The sequence below is a fragment of the Hordeum vulgare genome, chromosome 5H, assembly GCF_904849725.1.
Source record: "Hordeum vulgare subsp. vulgare chromosome 5H, MorexV3_pseudomolecules_assembly, whole genome shotgun sequence".
NCBI classification, from domain to species: Eukaryota; Viridiplantae; Streptophyta; class Magnoliopsida; order Poales; family Poaceae; genus Hordeum; species Hordeum vulgare.
In genome coordinates, this window is record NC_058522.1 from 197,717,852 (window position 1) to 197,732,285 (window position 14,434).

Below are 14,434 nucleotides of genomic sequence, written 5' to 3' on the forward strand. Positions count from 1 at the left end.
ATGTGTTTTGCTTGGAGCATCATTTGATTTTTTATCTATTATAGATGTTATTTATAATCTTGTTTTTCAATAAGAAGTTCCAAGAATGGCCTTTAGAATGCTTGAATTACATGTGCAACGTGTGATGCACAAAACCAAAAACTCATGTTGTTTATGAAATGTTTACACAGTAGTGTCACACAGATTATTTATCACGTCCTAAATTTTCATAATTTGTGGAATATGGAAGTACACTTTTTGAATAGATTACTACAGACTGTTTCGTTTGGACATTTTGTTGCCATAGTTTTGTTATGTACTAATCCGATAGTTTCCATGGCTTATATTGGTAGATATAGATTGTGCAAATGATAGTATACAATACCTAATGTTTGAAAATGACTATGCAACTTCACTTGGCAGTACATAAAGAGTTTATTTACGTTTATGTGTACTAACATATCTCACGAGTTCTTTTCATGTTTTGTGTGGATGAAGTTTAAGAGACTTAGGTGAAATCATGATATGAGAGGAATTATGGAGACACAAAATCTCAATCTTGGGGATGCCCAAGTCACCCAAGTAAACATTTCAAGAAGTCTCAAGCATCTAAGCTTGGGGATGCTATGTATCCCACGTTTCTTCATCAACAACTATCAGTTAGCCTATGTTGAGCCTAAATTTCTATTTGTCCACATGATATGTGCTCTTCTTGGAGTGTCTTTTGTTTGCTTTTCTGTTTGAAATAAAATATCACATCTGAACATCTTTATTGAGAGAGAGTCCTCACATAGCTAGTTAATTGGTTAACTACTCATTGATCTTCACTTATATATTTTGAGAGTATTTTAATTGAACTGATCTCATTTTTCACTTATATTTGTTTGAGATCTTCTTATTCGCAATCAAAATTTGCTTTAAATGAAATTGGTTCCAAAGTGATTGATATCCGAGGGAGATATAATAAAAACTTTCATGAAGATCATTGGATGTTAAACCTGATTCTTTGCAATAGTGTTGCAATATGAAAATAGAGACATGTGAGTTATGTTAATGAGTAATTATGCTTTAGTAACAATATTTGTATTAAGGTTTGTGATTCACTATGCCTGCACATCAAGTCGATAATTACGCTATGAAATTACATCCTACTTGTGTTACATTATTTGGTGTTATTTTTTTTATTGTTCCCTTATGATGGTTTTTGTTCCTTAGTTGGGCGCTTCTCAATGTATTTGCTAGCCATCACTTGTACTAAGAGGGAATGCTGCTTGTGCATCCAAATTCTAAACCCAAAGTTGTACCTATATGCAATATTTCAGTGCCATTCTAAGTAAATTTGTATTTGCCAACTCTAATATTCAAAATAAACTTCTGTTTTGTGTGCCCGTACCGCTCATGAAGCGGCAAGGGGTGGCCTATATCTTCAATTTTAAATAGGTTATTCTGAAGATGAGTGTTTATTAACTTGTCATTCCAAGAGAGAATGGCGGTAGTAGGGTTGCCCACTCCCAAAATGCAAAAAAATAATAATTTTATGTTGTCAAATAATAAATTCCTTGGAAAGTGTTGGAATGGACGGTACCCGTGGATGCGGCTAGCCGTGGAGTGTGAAAGAATGGTGAAAAAGGAATGAACTTTGTTTTTAGTTTGGGAACCTCCTATGATTTTTTTAGCATGGAAGATATTATAAACTCTTAGTCATTTTCGTTGAAGGGAAAAGCATGCCACCCAAAATAATTTATCTCTCAATTTGTTTTTCTTGAGCTCTGACACCTCTACAAATCTCTGCTTCCCTCTCTACAAATCTCTGCTTCCCTCCACGAAGGGCCTATCTATTTACTCTTATGTAATTTTTACTTTTATTTGAGTATCCGTCTTCTCTTATAAAGCACCAACTACAAAGCACTTTTATCATACTTGATCATTGGATGTAACTAATATGTGGTTGTGTTGCATGAATGTATCAATGATTGAGCATGATGGGCTAGGGATACCGGTCTTTAGTGTCGATATTTTGAAAGACTTGGTTGCTTCTTGATATGCTTGAGTATCAACGTTTTCATGTCAAATTATCGACTATTACTTTGAATCATCTACAAGTCCATATGTACAAGCTATAAAGAAAAAATATGATGAACATGTTAAGCAACATTCCACATCAAAAATTATGTTTTTATCATTTACCTACTCAAGGATGAGCAGGAATTAAGCTTGGGGATGCTGATACGTATCCAACATATCTATAATTTTTGATAGCTCCATGCTTTTATATTATCATTCTTGGATGTTTTACAATCGTTTTATGGCAACTTTATGTCATTTTTTGGGACTAACCTATTTACATAGTGCCCAGTGCCAGTTGTCGTTTTTGCATGTTTTTACATTGCAAAAAATCAATATCAAACGGAGTCCAAATGTCACAAAACGTTTTTGATATTTTTTTCTTCCCAGAAGACATCCATAAGAGTAGACAACCACCAGAGAGGAGGCCATAGGAGTAGAGAACCACTAGAGAGGAGGCCCAACCTGCCCACAAGGCACTAGGGCACGCTTGCGGGCACCTCCTGGCCCATCTTGGCGTGATTCCAACGCCAAAATTCCTATAAATGTTGAAACCTCCAGAAATAACCCTGGATGAGAAGTTCGCCGCAGCAAGCCTTTGTAGCCACAAAAAACCAATCGGGAGCCCGTTTAGGCACCCTGCCGAAGGGGGAGATCATCTCCGGTGTCCATCTTCATCATCCCGGCGGAGGCCATTGTAAGTGCATCTAGTGCCCCTAAGTGATTTTGGTGGTTTGAAGACTTATAGGTTAAGTATCTAATGTGTTCATGAGTGTACACAGGATCTATAAGTCACTCAGGAGTTTGAAATATTTGATGAATATCGACCCCTAAAAATGTATATCTTCGGTTGAAGAAATTGGTGTGAAGCTGAAGAATTGAATCACGAAGAATTTGCTATGAAATCGATAGTCCTCATGAAGATATTGAAATTGAGGAATTTGGTGTGTCCTAAAGAAAATCATTCTGAAGACTTTGAAGCATGAAGCTTTACTCTTTCTGTTTTGTTTTCTTCACACTTGAGTAATAGGAACACCGTATTGTTAAAGGGGGTCGAAGTTACACTTGGAATGAATTTCCTCATGATGCTCAACCCAAGCCTAATCCTACCAAAAGCCTCAAGTGAGGAATACAAGTGACATGAGGACTCTCACAGTTGAGGGTTCCGACCGTTTCGATAGCCACGCCACATCATTTGTCTTATCCACACCAACAGTCATATTATTTAAGCGCATTAGTGTCAAATCATGTCGGGGATGCTCCCAGGTTATAAATAGCCGCCCCCACAACCATTAGTTGGTTGGCTGCTCCGTTAGAAACTGACACTTGTCATAACAGCAACCCAATTCCTCAGAGTCTTCGACAGTAATTCATAAGTGAGGAAATACCCCAAACACCAAACCACAAACCTAGAACCAAGTGATTGAGCATCACTGAAGAAGTTGTTCCTGTGTGGTACTGAAGCCTTTTACCTTTGAGGACTGTGCATCCTCCAAACGGTTAGGCGTCATGGCCTAGAGCAATCCAACAGTCAATTGTGGATCGCCGAGTGACCAAGTTTGTGATGGTTTGGAAGTCTGCCCTCAAGACTTACCATGAGTGTTCGGCGAGGACTGTGTGTTCTTAGCCCAAGGAGAATACGGTAGGGACTGTGTGTCCCGCGACTGTGTGTCTTTTGGTTTCAATACCAAGCCGCTTCAAACCAGATGTACAACTGTCACAGCAGTTGGAACTGGGTCATCAACTACTGTCTTTGCTGTGGAACGGGTTCTAATTCCTCAACTCCTTACATTCCTCAGATTATATGTTGATGAATTTCACTGTTACTATTTGAAGAATTTGCTGAAGACTTTCTCTGAAATTCCTCAACCCCAAATTCTTCACGCTAGTTAATCCTCATCTGTTTTCTGCGTGCCTGCTCACTGTGCAATCGGTTTTCACATTCCTCAAACTGAAAAACTGCTGTCGTGAAACTTTGCACTTCTGATCCTTTACTGTTTCCATTGTAAGTTAGTCATCAGTGAGGAATTTCCTCAAAAGGAATCTCCTCAGTGATGAAATTCTAAAAATCTCCTATTCACCCCCCTCTAGTCGATATAAGGCACTCTCAATTGGTATCAGAGCTAGGTACTCCCTTGTTTTGTGTGACTTTGGTTTAACCACGTGGAGTTTTAGTTATGTCGACTGCAGGCCTGTTTAAGGTTACTGCAGCATGTTCTACTTTCGAAATAAAGAACTTTCCCTTCTGGAATGTCACATCCCTGAAATCCCAAGTAGAGCTTAGCAAGTTTGAGCTCATGTTTTCTTTCTTTGCATTCTAAGAAAATGAATTGAACCCAAGAAAGAAGTGAAATCAAAGCAAAACTCCAACATAGTCTATATTCAAAAACAATCCAAAGTTCTGACAAATCAATAAACCCAATAATGGCCTCCATAAAAGTCCATCATTTTTGATAAATCTTGGAAAACACAATTCTGGATTGGTTTTCTTTTTAAAAATACTTTTGGCATTTTCTTTTAAGCTCAAAAGCCACTGAAACCAATTAATTAATTGATTTCAAATACTTCCTAGTTGTATAAAATGTTGAAAACCTCACATGGGGTTGGAAATATTCCAAAAAAACACCCCAGGGTTGTTTAGCTATTTTTCTTTGAATTAGTTGGAGCCAAAACAAATAAAAAAAATGTTAGAACTAACAAAGCAGAAAAGAATAGAACAAAAAAAGGAAAAGCTTACCTATCGCTCCTCCAGGCCCAGCCCACCAGGGGGTCCCCTGTCGTCTCCCTCCTCCTGCCAGAAGGCAGGGGAGAAGATGAGCACGGCGTCGTGGCGAGGGGCGCCACCTCCTCCTTGCCTGCCTAGCCCTCCTAGCCAGTGCGACGCCTCGCCCCGGTGCCTCTCTTCTCTTCCTCCCCCGGACCCCTCTGCCTTATCTTCTTCCTTCCTCTCTCCCTCTCTTTTTCCCCTCTGCTTCTCTCTACCCGGGGATGTTAACGCCGTTGATTCGCTGCCTCCGGCGTGTCTCCGAGCTCGCCACCGGTGCCAGAAGGTTCGCAGTGAGGCTCTCGATCGATTTTCCCTCCCCATCCATGGACGCCGTGGCCAGGGCCTCCCTCGCCATGTTGTGCACTCTGGAGAGCTCGGTGATCTCGCATGGAGCCGCGACGCGCCTCATCTCCTCCTCCCGCGCCTCCTAGCATTAGCCCCACCATGGCCAAGTTCGGCCGCCGCCCGAGGTCCTCGCCGGCCTCGTTCCGGCCACCTCCTGGCCCGTGGCTGGGTCGGGATGGATGCGGTCCAACCTGGGCTTCGCGTAGATGGTTTCGGCCGTCCAAATGGTCGCTGGATGGCGAAGTCCGATGAGCTCCGCCGTGTCTGGAGTAGCAGGCGTTGAGCCGCAAGTGGTTCTTGCCCCTTGGCCAGGGGTTTGACCTCCCAAGGTCACAGACAGGTGGGGTCTGGCCCTATTAAGTTTAGTTAATCACGAAAATTAACTAATTAAGTTTAGCTAACCTAATGACTCACTGACAGACGGGCCCCCCTTCTAATTAATTCATTACTTAGCTAATAAAACCCTGTTATTAAACTGAGTCCCTCACGTGTGGCCCCCACACGTCAGGGTTGACTCTCACCTGGACTAGTTGACTGCTGACGTAATGCTGATGCAGTGCTAACGCAGTAATTGATTTCCTATTATAAAATAAATCCAGGAAATTACTAAAACTTGTAAAAATTATAGAAATTAAAATATAACTCGCATGAAAATAATTTATATATGAAAAAGGATCAGAAAAATCTAAAGAATCTGATTATAGCGTTTTCATGCATGTTTGAAAAAGTTAACATCACCAAATAGGCAAAATGGTGAATAGGATAAATTTCATATTTAGTTAGGAGATGGAAATTGATACTTATTTAAATTCCACTTCAATTGTTATGACCAAACATTGGTCAATGCAAATCAGTACCTCAAAATACTAACTCCATGCATGTTGGAACAATTTGTTATGAGCATCAGATCGAATCAATTATAAGGGTACTTGGAAAAATACCCGGCTTGAAGTGATGTTTGAATCCTAATTCAAACCAACTTCAACTTAAGAAATGATAGCCACATTAGCCCTGCCACCTTTCATTTCATGTCTTGAGCATGCATCATAGTGTTGCATTTCCGTGAAGTAATTGTTGTTCTTTCTTGTTTGTCGGTGTTGTTCCCTCTCGGTAAACGATGTTCCGACGATGTGATCGTTGACCTTGATGAAGACTCATTGCTATCTTCAGATGTGTCAGGCAAGGAAACCCCCTTGAGCATATTGATACAAACCCACTCTCTCGCTCCTGCTCTATTTTACTGCAATAGGACAAGCACGATTCAACTGTACATGTTATCGGTAGTTGAACCCATTCCTCTGCATGACCTGATTTTGTCACAGTAAATAGTTGAAACCATTTAGCATGAGTAGCAACTCCTTGAGCCTTGTTCTGCTTACTCATCCATGCTTGCTTACAATGCCTGCTATGCTTAGAGTCGTGTCGGGTCTGATCCATCTGGATGATGAATCGGAATGGTTGTGATCATGTCCTAAAGTGTGAGAGTAAAAGTGTGAATCCGATTTGGTAAAGGTAGCGATTAGAGGCCATGTAGGAGTACATGGTGGGTTGTCTCATTGGGACCGTCCTTAAAAACTGAGTTCTATGTATGTTATCCAAGACAAGATACTACCATGCATTGGGCCCTGAAATATGACCCTGCTCGGCTTATTAATTGCCTAGATCCCTGTCCAGGAGTTGCAATTAGTTTCTGGTGTTTGTAGGAAAAGTGTTGGCGGCCGTGTTTAGCTCTGCCCGACGGGGTAGGCTTCTCTGCGGTAGATACACAGTGGCACGGTGTACCAAGTGGCACCCGGATGGTGGGCTTGGGAACCCTGCGCACATTGTTTGGGGCCATAGAGGAAACCTCGGTCGGACTTCCTTGCGGGTTCAATCTCAAATAGGCGATAAACCTGGACTAGGGTCTTGTGTCGTTAAAAGTCGTGGCCGACACCCACGCCAGTGCTTCCGCTTGAAGATTGTCGAGATGCATGACGTGCATATGGTGCTAAGTGGTGAGAGCATGTGTGAAGAAGTATACCCCTGCAGGGTAATTTAATCTGTTCGAATAGCCGCGTCCTCTGATATGGACTACTTGGAAACATTACGTGGTACACAGAGAAGCTAAATGGATACTCTAAAACATGCAAGATAAGTGTGAGTGCTATGGAATGCCTTCTCGTAGGGAGACGAGAGTGGATCCATAGTGGTGTATTGCATTGGTGAATATGTGGACTCGTGTGCGCTATCCCACCTCAAAGAAAGAACTTGTAGTCGTAGTACAGGTTAGCCAAGAGTCAAAGCTGGCTTGCTGCAATCAAACCTCACAATCCTTTCATTCAAACATGATGCATATGTAGATTGTTCTGATGTAAGACTTGCTGAGTACCTTTGTACTCACGGTTTCTTTATTTATGTCTTTGCAGAGAAGATTTAGACTCATTTAAAGGTTCTACGCGATGTGTTCGATGTTGACCGGAATAGCTTGGGAATCCCAGACAGAGGTTTGGCTCCTTTGGTAGGGTCGTTGTAGCTTTTGAGACTCCTCCAGCCACTTTTAGTAGATGTTTGTCCCCAGACATGATTTGCTTCCGCTTGTTGTTTGTATGACTTGAGTGTCGGGTGACGAGACCCCTGTTTGTAATATCATACTATGTTGACTCTTATGAGTCTTTAATAAATGCTTGAGTCATAGAGTTATGTTGTGATGCCATGTTGTATCTATACATATCGTGCATAATGTGTGTATGTTTGAAATGCATTATATGTGTGGGATTCGACACCTAGTTGTTTGCCTTTAGTAATACTCTTTACAGGGAAATGCCTCTTTGTGTTTCCATCGGGCCTTGGTAGCTTGCTACTGCTGGGAACACATTGATTGACCGGCATGTATCCTTCTTTCCTGTTGTGTGTGTCCCCTTGGGGAAATGTCACACGGTGTAATGGAGTCCTTGTAGCTTGCTACGACTCGTCTACACACGCTGATGACCGACACCTGCTTTGCTGGGTTATGTATGCCTGTCCCTGTACGGATGTACCGCTTGGGTTTATAACTATTCATGTCGATCCGGGTTCTTATCGTTTGAACGCTAGCGACACATTCATATACGTGAGCCAAAAGACGCAAACGGTCCCGACCAAGGTAAGGTGGCGGCCGTGGAGTTTACCGTGCGTGAGGCCGGAAAGTGATGTGATGTGTTACAGGCTGGGTTCTTTTGACCTAGGATCAGGGTCCCGACAGCTTTGGTATCAGAGCTTGACTGCCTATAGGATAACCAGGCCAAATTGGTCGATGTTGAGTCTAGCAACTCTTTAGATATATAAGGGAATTGTTTGTGGAAGGGCATGTAAGGCTCTTTTACTCCTTTCCTTGTGTCATTCTTATTCTGAGTCACCCTCTTCTTAATTCTACGGGGTTTAAGAATTAGGCTTTCTCATATATTCATTAGGATGACGAGTTACTATGTTTGAGACTTATAGAAAAGTTGTTGTCTTCCTGGATCAGTGTCTCCATAAGAATTCAATTGATGTGTTGTTCGTTTTCTTGCATGTTGCCTCATATTTCATGCCCGTACAACCGTTATGCTGTCCGAGTTTTCCAAAGTTCCTAAATAATCTGGTGCAATTGCAAATCCTCTCGTCTCGAGTTAATATCTTTTGGCCAGACCAAGCACACTAATAAATGTGTTGAGGTATTCTATTACCTCGACGTTTTGTTGAAGTATTAGGAAACCATGTTACCCCGAAAACTATCCAATAGTCTAGATGTGTGTTATGTCTTCCAGTGTGATAGTTTTGGCCATCATTTTCAAAAACATCTCGTGATGTTATTTAGTTTTTAGGTATTCTATTTCTGTGTCTTTGAATCCAAGGATCATTCTGCTCATCTCTGTTGATAGTGTTGCTAGTTCCTTTAGAATGATTAGTAACCTTGTTGTAGCTCCCAAGGTTCATGGTATATCATTCTTCCAACACCATGAATCATCTTTGGCAGAAGTTCTCCGTGAATTAAAGATCATAACAAGATTGCTCGTGATGAGTTCTCTACTCCATATTGTGATTTTGCCTACTCCGCCCTTCTGCACGAATTATCTGGAAGAATTATGTTGAACCCGTTCGACAAGCTAATAGATGCATCCACAACTCAAGGAATCATGTTCTCTTGAGCTTGCCCTATCTAGTTGTATTTTGACCTTCATCATTGAAAGAATAGTCAAGAGAAGTTGTGCATTCATGTCATCGATGTCTTCTATTTTGTGGTCTCTCAAGTTGTTCTATTCTCGAATGACTCGGAGAAGCAAACTCCAGTACCACATCCATTTCTTGGATTGGGTCAAATTAGTTGCATTCCGCAGATCGAAATGCTAACCCAACTTTTGTTCTGTTCTATCTTGGAGTATTACCCTCTTTTTGTCAAGAGTGTTGTGAGAATTGCATCATCTCTTAGGAACCCTTGATGTAGTGATACTTCTCGCTATCATTGTTCATCCCTCAGTTTTCGTGTTGGTTGTAACCGGAATATCGTCAAGTGAACCATAACGTGTGAAATCAATACTCCTAGCAATGCCATTGTTTAGTAGTTAATGGACAATAAATTCACTCTTATGGTGATGATGGTTGAATCGTCATCCTAATATTGACCGTGCTACCTAGTCCATGTTTCATGGTGCACTTTTCGATAAATGAGTTAGGATTTTGTCAATCCCTCGCTCTATGGATCACATCATATTGCCCTGAAAAGCGAGATTGTTCTCGAGTTTAATAATATATCGGTGGTTCGTGATTTTCCGACTATCTTCTCGGAAGTATTACCAGGTTGTGTCCTGACTGTTATGACAGAGCTCGTGATCAAGTTGGGTTTTCTATAAACCAACCCCTTCTCCAAGAATCCGTATTGGATTCCCCGAGCTAGTTGGTTAAGCTAAACAACAACTTGGAGAATTGGAAGATAAAAGCTTCGCCTAAACTTAGCTCATTTAAAAAGGATATTTTTCATGTTGTGTGAGTCTGAAGAAAGATGATATTTTCATCGGTTGATTCGTGTGATCAATTGTTGCATATATTATCTTGTTCAAATTTGATTTGAGCATGTGCTATTCTCAAATCAAACTCAGAACCAAAGATTTTGGTAGCGGTGTCTTACTCATGGATTTCTCTGAGCATACACCATTATATTCTTTGATCTGACCAATGCTATTATCTTGCTCACATAGTTGTGGAAATCCATTTATATGGGTATCTTGATGAATTGTTGTTGAGCACATCGACAACATTCTAATTTGTTCCATGATCTATGTTGGACATTAAGCTAGTGCTGGAAACTTTGTAGACATTTTCTTCGTGTCTCAAGCACGAGGTATATGTTAGGTGTAAGAAGTGACTTCCTCTAATTCATGTGCATCTGATACAAGTTGCCATCGTGAATTCGAGAAAAGTTAATTTGTTTTTTCAGAATCATCCCAAGTCAATCATGCACGTGCGAAGTTTTCTATGGTCTGATAGACTGATCATCTTCACTCCATATGTATCTCCTAGAACACCAAGCCACTGATTGATTTGTTCAAGAAAAAGAAGGTAAGTGCCATTCCTGAAGGTACTAGACGGACATGCACATGGCTTCGTCATCCGCAATGATGGTTCCCATCCAGAACTCGGTAGTGTTTTGTTGTAAGACTTTTCATGTGGTCATCATTGTCTTGGGCAGCGTGTTTACATGTGTCTTGCAATCCAGCTCATGTTTTGGAGTTGGCTATCGTAGTTCATTTCCTGAGAATCACGCAACATCATCTCATCGATTTGTGTTGCAAACTTTCTTTTCAGACATGTTGAGTCTGAAGCATCGTGTCACCAACCGGAACTGAATCTCAGGCAGTTAAAATGGTTGCAACTTTCCCCAACAATTATAATATTGGTCTATATGTAACCCGGTAAAGTGATGTTGTGGCTAACACACCTGGCCGGAAGATTTGATATTATATCTTGTATCAACAATCTAGCCATCACCCATGAGGTTTTGTATGATTTATTTTGGAAATTGTTCCTCATGGACTCCCTTTGATGCCCCGAATTCCGACCTATACTTGATGTGCTAGATATCAAGCATGATCTATAATTGGGTTGTGCTAGTACATCAAGGAAAACATTAGAAGCGGAGTGCTAAATGTCTCTCGGTCGATCAAACAAATTTCGTTTCCTTGGCACAGCTAAGGTGAAATCTGAGGAAGTGTTGTCTTCCTTTGCATCTGCATCCTCCATCATTGTTCATCATAGTAGTAAGATGTGTCACCAAGATCTTGGCACAGATATTGGTAAAACTTTGATGAATATGGAAATGCTCAAGTTCTTGAGAGCACGCTCAGACACTAGGTTATATCCTCGGTAATAATTGGAATGTGCCTTCCGTTCGCTGAGTTTTTCTATAACCCTAGTTTCTTTCCAACCTGAGTATGTCATTCTTTCAAATTCCTTCAAACAATCATTTGTGAATTGTCTTCCCTGGTAGGAAGAGTTTCAATGATCTTAGGATCAAAAGTAATTCTTTTTGCCACTTAAGGGGAATAACTCTAAGAGTCACCTTCCTAAGGTGCCCCGTTGTGGTATGAAGGGTAATTTAATCGTCGCTACTTTGAAACCTCGCCACCATCTGTTTTAAGCCTGGATTTTTGCCTACCAATTGAACCTCTGTCATATGTCTCATTTTCTCATCCGTGTTTTGGTGTTGTGTCTCAGCTCAAGGGACGTTCCTATGTCTCATTCTAGTTGATCTTTAGTTGCTCGATCTTTGCGGAGATCGAATCTTGTAGAGTCTTCCTGTTCTTTTGTTGTCGAGCTAAAGGAAGACCTCAAGGACAAAGATGTCAAGATCAACATGATGCGATGACTCAATATCCTCGAGAGGAGCAAATGGATCATGAAGATTGTGATAGTTTAGTGTCCCCTCTTCCTCTTCCCGACTACGCTTGAATCTCGGGACGAGATTCTTGTTTAGTGGGGGTGAGTTGTCACATCCCTGAAATCCCTAGTAGAGCTTAGCAAGTTTGAGCTCTTATTTTCTTTCTTTGCATTCTAAGAAAATGAATTTAACCCAAGAAAGAAGTGAAATCAAAGCAAAAATCCAACATAGTCTATATTCAAAAAGAATCCAAAGCTGTGACAATTCAATAAACCCAAAATGGCCTCCATAAAAGTCCATCATTTTTGATAAATCTTGGTAAACACAATTCAGGATTGGTTTTCTTTTTAAAAATACTTTTGGCTTTTTATTTTAAACTCAAAAGCCATTGAAATCAATTAATTAATTGATTTCAAATACTTCATAGTTATATAAAATGTTGACAACCTGACATGGGGTTGGAAATATTCCAAAAAAAACACCCCAGGGTTGTTTAGCTATTTTTCTTTGAATTAGTTGGAGCCAAAACAAATAAAACAAATGTTAGAAATAACAAAACAGAAAATAATTGAACAAAAAAAGGGAAAAGCTTAGTTGTCGCCCCTCCAGGCCCAGCCCACCAGGGGGTCCCCTGTCGTCTCCCTCCTCCTGCCAGAAGGCAGGGAGAAGATGAGACGGCGCCGTCGCCAGGGGCGCCACCTCCTCCTTGCCTGCCTGGCCCTCCTAGCCAGCGCGACGCCTCGCCCCCGTGCCTCTCTTCTCTTCCTCCCATGGACCCCTCTGCCTTATCTTCTTCCTTCCTCTCTCCCTCTCTTTTTCCCCTCTGCCTCTCTCTGCCAGGGGATGTTGCCGCCGTCGATTCGCTGCCTCCGGCGTGTCTCCGAGCTCGCCACCAGTGCCAGAAGGTTCGCAGTGAGGCTCTCGATCGATTTTCCCCTCCCCATCGTGTTCTCCCGTCCTCTAACCCCTTCTAGCCGCGGATCCCGTGAGGTCCTCGCCGCCGGCCATGGCCGCTGTGGCCACGGCCTCCCGCGCCATGCTGTGCACTGTGGAGAGCTCGGTGAGCTCGCGTGGAGCCGCAACCGGCCTCATCTCCTCCTCCCGCGCCTCCTAGCATTAGCCCCACCATGGCGAAGTCCGGTCGCCACCCGAGGTCGTCGCCGGCCTCGTTCCGGCCACCTCGTGGCCCGTGGCTGGGTCGGGATGGATGCGGTCCAACCTAGGCTTCGCGTAGAAGGTTTCGGCCGTCCAAATGGTCGCCAAATGGCGAAGTCCGATGAGCTCCGTCGTGTCTGGATTCGCCGGCGTTGAGCCGCTGGTGGTTCTGGCCCCTTGGCTAGGGGTTTGACCTCCCAAGGTCACAGACAGGTGGGGCCTGGCCTTGTTAAGTTTAGTTATCAGGAAAATTAACTAATTAAGTTTAGCTAACCTAATGACTCACTGACAGACGGGCCCCCCTTCTAATTAATTCATTAGTTAGCTAATAAAACCCTGTTATTAAACTGATTCACTGACGTGTGCCCCCACACGTCAGGTTTGACTCTGACCTGGACCAGTTGACTGCTGACGCAATGCTGATGCAGTAATTGATTTCCTATTATAAAATAAATCCACGAAATTGCTAAAACTTGTAAAAATCATAGAAATTGAAATGTAACTCGGATGAAAATAATTTATATATGAAAAAGGACCAGAAAAATCCAAAGAATCTGATTATGGCATTTCCATGCATGTTTGAACAAGTTAACGTCACCAAATAGGCAAAATGGTGAATAGGATAAATTTCATATTTAGTTAGGAGATGGAAATTGATACTTATTTAAATTCCACTTCAATTGTTATGACCAAACATTGGTCAATGCAAATCAGTACCTCAAAATACTAACTCCATGCATGTTGGAACAATTTGTTATGAGCATCAGATCGAATCAATTATAAGGGTACTTGGAAAAATACCCGGCTTGAAGTGATGTTTGAATCCTAATTCAAACCAACTTCAACTTAAGAAATGATAGCCACATTAGCCCTGCCACCTTTCATTTCATGTCTGGAGCATGCATCATAGTGTTGCATATCCGTGAAGTAATTGTTGTTCTTTCTTGTTTGTCGGTGTTGTTCCCTCTTGGTAAACGATGTTCCAACGATGTGATCGTTGACATTGATGAAGACTCGTTGCTATCTTCAGATGTGTCAGACAAGCAAACCCCCTTGAGCATATTGATACAAACCCACTCTCTCGCTCCTGCTCTCTTTTACTTCATTAGGACAAACACGATTCAACTGTACATGCTATCGGTAGTTGAACCCATTCGCCTGCATGACCTGATTTTGTCATAGTAAATTGTTGAAACCATTTAGCATGAGTAGCAACTGCTTGAGCCTTGTTGTGCTTACTCATCCATGCTTGC